Source organism: Dermochelys coriacea, chromosome 2 (assembly GCF_009764565.3).
Source record: "Dermochelys coriacea isolate rDerCor1 chromosome 2, rDerCor1.pri.v4, whole genome shotgun sequence".
NCBI lineage: Eukaryota > Metazoa > Chordata > Testudines > Dermochelyidae > Dermochelys > Dermochelys coriacea.
Window position 1 is genome coordinate 235,257,691 of NC_050069.1, and position 6,692 is coordinate 235,264,382.

The following is a 6,692-nucleotide window of genomic DNA, read 5'->3' on the forward strand; positions in this document are numbered from 1 at the left end:
GGGCAGGCTCCCTACCTGGCTCCGCGCCTCCCTGGAAGTGGCAACATCCACCTCCCTCAGCTCCTAGGTGGAGGCACAGCCAGACATCTCTGCATGCTGCCTCTGCCCTGAGCGCTGGCTCCGCAGCTCCCATTGGCTGGGAACTGCAGTCAATGGGAGCTGTGTGGGCAGTGTCTGCAGGTGGAGGCAGTGTGCAGAGCTGCCTGGCCATGCCTCCACCTAGGAGCAGAGAGAGAGGGATGTCGCCACTTCTGGGGAGGCCCCCTGAGGTAAGCGCCTCCCAAAGCGCTCATCCCCTCCCGTGCCCCAACCCCCAGCCCTGAGCACCCTCCCTCACCCAAACTCTTGCTGCTGCTACAGGATGGGGGGGTGCGATGGCCCAAGACTGCCCCAGCAGCAGCTGGTGTGGCTGGCCCGGGGACTGCCTGAGCTGCTCAAGTGGCCCCCGGGTCAGCCACACCGGCTGCTGCAGAAATCACAGAGATCCCGGAAAGTCCTGGAATCCATGATAAACTCGCAGTCTTAAACATGTGGAATAATATGACAAAAACATCACCAGAAACAAGGGTGCTGGAATAATTTTTATAATTGGGGTGCTGATCATGGAAACCATGTACTTGATGTTTGCTATTTCTACTTCAGCACCTCTAGTTCCAGCATCACTGACCAGAAAAATAATATATAATATCACATACACATGATTGTTTAGAGAGAATTTCAAAATATTTAATGTCTGCTAATAATATGAAGCTCTATCAACCAGCTGCCTAAACAGCAGTTTTTAAAGGTTAATTTTGTTTCTGCATGTCACATCTGCTTGGCTGACTGCGCAGTATCTGCCAGCATAGACATTATGTGATGCTCTGCTTGTCTTCAGAGCTGTCATTCAAGACAGAAGCTGAGCTGAGAAATGGTTAGAGCAGGAATAAATATTAGCAAAATAATCTGGACCGTGACCATATCCCTCCTACTCTCCACCTCATCCACCTACACACACGCTGCTGCTGCAACACAGACACTGCAGGGCCAGCTGATGAGCTGCTTTTTCACCCCCATATTTAATAAGACGTTGTGCTTTTGCTGAGTGAGTGACCCGTCTCTGAATGCAGATTGTACGATTCCCGTGCGCTGAAATCTGATGTCACTTCCACCACAATGTAGTTGGACTGTAATCCTGGGAGAATTTATTTTACAATTAAGAAAATGTAGTGAGGGGAGACTCCCTTCCGCATCAGGAAAAGTAAGAGGAAAATTAAGTAACAACCTGATAGGCTTTTATGACAGTCTGCAGGGAGAAATGCAGGCGTGCTCTCTGCCTGGCTTGATATGGGCTGTAACTGGGGGAGGCACTATCACAAAGCAGACAGGGACAATGTGATTCTGTTGTAGAGCACTGAAGAGCTAAACCATTTTGTTTTCAAGTTGAGGAAGGCAGGTCATATGGGCTTTGGATCAGGCCCTTCTTGAAAAATTATGGCCAATAGAACAAACAGATCTGGTTCGCCACTGCCTTACACCTTTTTGATTGTTTGCACACATGCAAAGAATCCAAAATGGGTGTAAAATGCTACGTACAGTGCAGGGCACTGGAGGACTGGGTATGGAGTGTGGAAAATGGCTGTTGAGGTGAAATGGACTTGGCAGTATTACCAATGTGTGTATTTTAATCAAACAATGGTTTGGCAGCAAATGTTCTGTCAAATAAAGAGAATTACCAGCTCAGGGCTGAGGGGTCCTAGCTTTTTCTCATTCAGTGTAGCCATCTGCTGCTCACATGCTGGACTAGACTCCTCCTCTAGAGCATGATGCAGACAGCAAAGTGGTTGATCCACCCTGTTTAATTTCTCTCTGCCTGTAAATTGTGGCATTTCTGAATAGCTGAAATGCAACAAAGACATTGGGCTGTAGAGAGGCTACTGGCAGTTCATTTTTTATTGAATTTGTGATTTAAAACACACCAGTTAAATCAATGTGGATTACTTTAAAATGCACATCTCAGAATTAATCACCTTTTTTTATCCTTTCTTATTTCCAGGATCCTTCAGGGGGTATTCCACTAATTAGTTATACAACGTTGGGGACACCTATTGCTTGAGTACGAGGCCAATACCACAATGGAAATGCCTAATTTACATGATAGGGTTAGGGGCTGGCAGCAAAGACCAGGGGAGGGGAGGAGTGAGGTTGTGCTGGGTTCTGTACTGTCAGCTCTGTGCCATGCACCAGAACAGAGGAATATCAGATTAGCTATCCTAGCTCCAGTGCAGGTTAGTGGCTGGCTAGCTGCTTACAACCCCTTACCAGGTTGCTGCTAAGTTATAGTTACAGTGCATACCTGCCATTACACAGATGTACTCCTTCACCTTTCACCTCCTTACAAGGACTGGGCACAGTTTCAGTCCTTATTCTCAATTGCAAGTACTGCTCCCAGGTAGTGCCCACAAATTGTTCTAGCCTCTCCAAAGGGGATTAAAGCCATATTGCCCAGCACTGTGGACCTCCCACTGGAGGAATTCTTTTTCCTGGAGAGTCCAAGGCACCATGTCTCTAGGAGCTCCTGTTGGGGTAACATGGCTCCACCCCACCATATCTTATTATACACTAACTGAGCCCTTAATTAACAGTGTGGTACCATAGAGTGCTGCAAATCATCACATGCAATCATTAACTAGCCTTAGTGCTGGCCCTCTTTCAGTGCAGGGTTACATGAATTTTGTAATCTAATCTTAAAACCAATTAATTGGTCTGATAATGTGGTGTGTTGAATGCCCTCAATTTCCACTAGATTTATCACCTGGCAAGATTAGGATCAGTATTTGGTGTAAAGGTTATTTGTGTCAAGAAGGCTGGACATAAAGCAGTAGTTTATGTACAGAATTAATCGTTTCATTGCAAGATGTAGAATTGGTCAGGCCAAATGCTATTTTACTAACAAATCTTCCTAATGACAGCTCTTATTAAACATATTTATCAATGGTTTATTTATTATTCAATGCAATAAAAATAGTTATTTCCATTACATTCAGTAACAATAAACAAGTACCAAATCAGAAACAGAGTGCTGAAATGTTGACAAAAGTAATCTAGTATGGTTTAATGACTCATTTATAGGACCGTCTTTTTAAAACAAGAGGCCCAAACTGTACAAGCCAAAATACATGCACTATGGTGTAGATATATTTATCTGCAGTTGTGAATGCAAATCAAACAAATGTGTGTGCAAATAGCCGGTTAGGTGTCCAAATAGCTCTTTGCTTGTGCAATTGTACAACCAGTACTCACAACTGAGATGACTGTGCATGCAAAATTAGGAGCACCACAATATACACATTTTTGCATGCAGATACTGGACATGCCTTATTTAAAAAGTGATCCATAAAGTCTGCAAATAAATGATTTGACAAGGAATTTTTACTTCACCAAATAAAACATATTTTGTATATTTTATGGCTAGAAGGATTATTCAATTTTCAATTGATCTTTTTTTTGTCTCTTAATAAGAAGTAATTGAAATCTGTCAGACTTGTCTTTTTATGATCTAGTCTGTGCACTGATAATTTTAGTGCAATTCTGAATGGAATGCAGATCAGACTTTTATGTTTTCATACTGAGATGGAGGAAAGTTAGGAAATTTGTCAGGCCACAACGGCCTTCTCTTTCCTTGGCACTCCTCACTTATATTTACATGAGATGCGAGGTCACTCACTGGCAAACCCTTCACCCTATTACAACTAACCTTTAAAATCTTTTGGTTGGTTACCACAAAATGCTGGCTCTTTCATCTACTAGTTTGGAAAACGGAGTATCTTAATAAGGCTTCTTATTTTTTAATACACTTGTCAGACCTTGCAGATCCAATTCCAACATCACTGTCCCGCTGAAGCCAATGGGAGCTGAGCTCATGTATCTGAGGACAGAACTGAGCCTGATTTTATAGGGACAGTCCTGATTTTTGGTTCTTTTTCTTATATAGGCTCATATTACCCCCCCACCCCCAGTCCCGAAATTTCACATTTGCTGTCTGGTCACCCTAGCGTGATATGAAATTAGCAGTAATCCTCCTGCTCCACACAGAACCTTCAGCTGTTTTAATTTGTCAAGCATTTAAGTGATAAGACTGGCTGAGAACCCCCTTTTTACTACTCTAAGGCTAATGCATATATGCACTGTATGGATGATTAAGTCTATTTCAATTTTTGCATAAAAAATTCAGCTTCAGTCTGCAGCACAAATCTTGTTATAAGAATTTGACAAACTGGGCTACTTTGGGGCAGGCTGCCAATCTTAGCTCAATAAAATCATCCCCATTAGAGAAAAATCATATGATCTTTGTTGGTCTGAATATCGGTCACAACTGTATTTTTTTAAATTTTACATATTGATCTAATAATAGTGTCATCTGTTAATTGTTTGAAATTACAATGGCCAACAACTCCATGGAAATTGAGTATTGTTCTAATACATATGTTGCTGAGGATTTGTCCTTTTTGGGGAGAACACTTCTCAGATCAAGGGGAAAGAGAGTCTTGTGACTTGAGAAACAAATGTAAACAGCCACAATGAGGGGCTTGAAGTGGAATTGAAAGCAGAGATGCAGTTGGCTTTGAGAATCCAAGCCTTAGAGAGCAAAGTTTCTTACACCTAAAGCACAATGCAATATCAAAGCACAAGGTCACACTCTGTTCTAATTACAGCAGCATAAATCTACAGCATCAATCTATTACACCAGTTTAAACAGAAGCAGATTTTGAATCACAGCCTGTATTGATGATAGAGTAGAGAAAGGATTATGTATATGCAGTGCTCTACCACATTTCTTACCTACACCCAAGGAAGCACGGGATGGCTGGGAACAAGACACAGCTTCAAGAATCCTTCTCCGAGGGTGTCCATTACCTTCCCATAACTAATTTAGATTTTAAGGCAATTGACAACCAAAGAAAATATTGGTTACAAGTGCATACTACTTGTATTGGACACATATGTATACTCTCAATTTGTGTCCACAGGACTGTATAGCTAGAGTGGATGGAACGCATAGGACAGAACTGACATTAGGCATATGATCGTACCCAGGAGATTAGTGACCACTGTAAAAATCAGAGGCTACTAAAAATCCTGCTTAGCCAAGTGTGTTTGATGTAGCTGTATATTTATTAAAACTCACTTTGCAATCAGGGAACAGGAGTTTGTTTCTTAAAGGAAAATATCGTACTGAGGAAAATAAAGAAATAGCTTATACATTGTATAGGTGACCAAATTACATACTAAGCAGGTATCCCAGAATTACTTTCAGCCCAAGTAATGTGGTTTTATGGATGATTTTTCTGTGGCAATAATAATACCTAGCACTCATATAACGTTTTTATCTGTGGCTATTAAAGCACTTTACACAAAAGCTTAAGGATCATTATCCCCATTTTACAGATAGGGAAACTGAAACACAAAGAAGTTAAATGATTTGCCCAAGGCCTAAGTCAGAATGACACTCAGTGGGGCAGATTCAGCAGAGGGTCCTCAGCATCCTGTTCTACAAGAAGGGGGTGCAATAGTAAAAAGCATCCACAGTCCCTTCTCTTCAAGAGGTCCCAAGGAGACCAGCACTCCTTGATGCCAAAGGCTACAGTGATTTACCCCAGCTGAGGCTCTGGATCCAGATACTTGGAGGCACCATTTGTTAGTAGACTGGCCTTTCACCTCTTTCATAACTTGTTTCAAATCCGGCTCAGGTGGCTAGTTACAATGAGTCTCGCCTCAAAATGATCTCTACTGGATGTTTTCTTCACAAAACCATGGAACGACTGGCAGTTGCTACTTAGAAATAGCTCATAACTGCAACAGCAGGAGATGAGGTGTTGCAGGCCAAGAATGAAGCAGCATTTGGCAGAGCAATGTGAGGAAGCTTTCCATTTCAAAAAAATACACACATGACTCTGTAGAATAGTTAATGATTTTTGACCCATCCACACATCCATGTAAATCACTGTAAACTTGAATTGCAAGAAGCACCGTAGCATGGGTGAATACAAATATATAATCTCCTGCCACTTTTTGTGGTATCTCTTTGGAATATTGTCTTAGATGCTTGAAGATATAATTTCTTTCATTACTGATTTTGTCCATTTCCATTTGACAAACACGGATTCATTCTAGACACCCAGCCCCTTTTTCTAATGAAACAGAAGACAATTTGGTTCTGTTAGGCTTAGCACATGCCAGATGATGTCAGCAAGGGCATACACGGCTCTGGGGATGAAGTTTGTTAGTTAATTTCATTTGCACAGCCAGAAGAGAAACCACTAAGCATTTAGCTTAGTGTCCACTTGGATAATGTGTCTGTAATCACACAAACACAGCAACCATCTTTTCTTAAATTCTTCAATAGTTATTTATTGTACAAAGGAAAAACACATCAACAATTACAATGAAATAAAAGAAAATACAAAGATATGTGCCAAGTTTATCATGTCCTCAATATTTTAAATTTGTTCATGCTGTATGTTGTAAGAAACCTGAGAGTGAGCTAAAGCACAGAGGCAGGAGAAAGAAAGCAAAGGAAGTGAAAGATTAAGTGAGCTGTAGCTCATGAAAGCTTATGCTCAAATAAATTTGTTAGTCTCTAAGGTGCCACAAGTACTCCTTTTCTTTTTGCGGATGGCTTATAGGTCATAGTATATCAGACATATGAACCA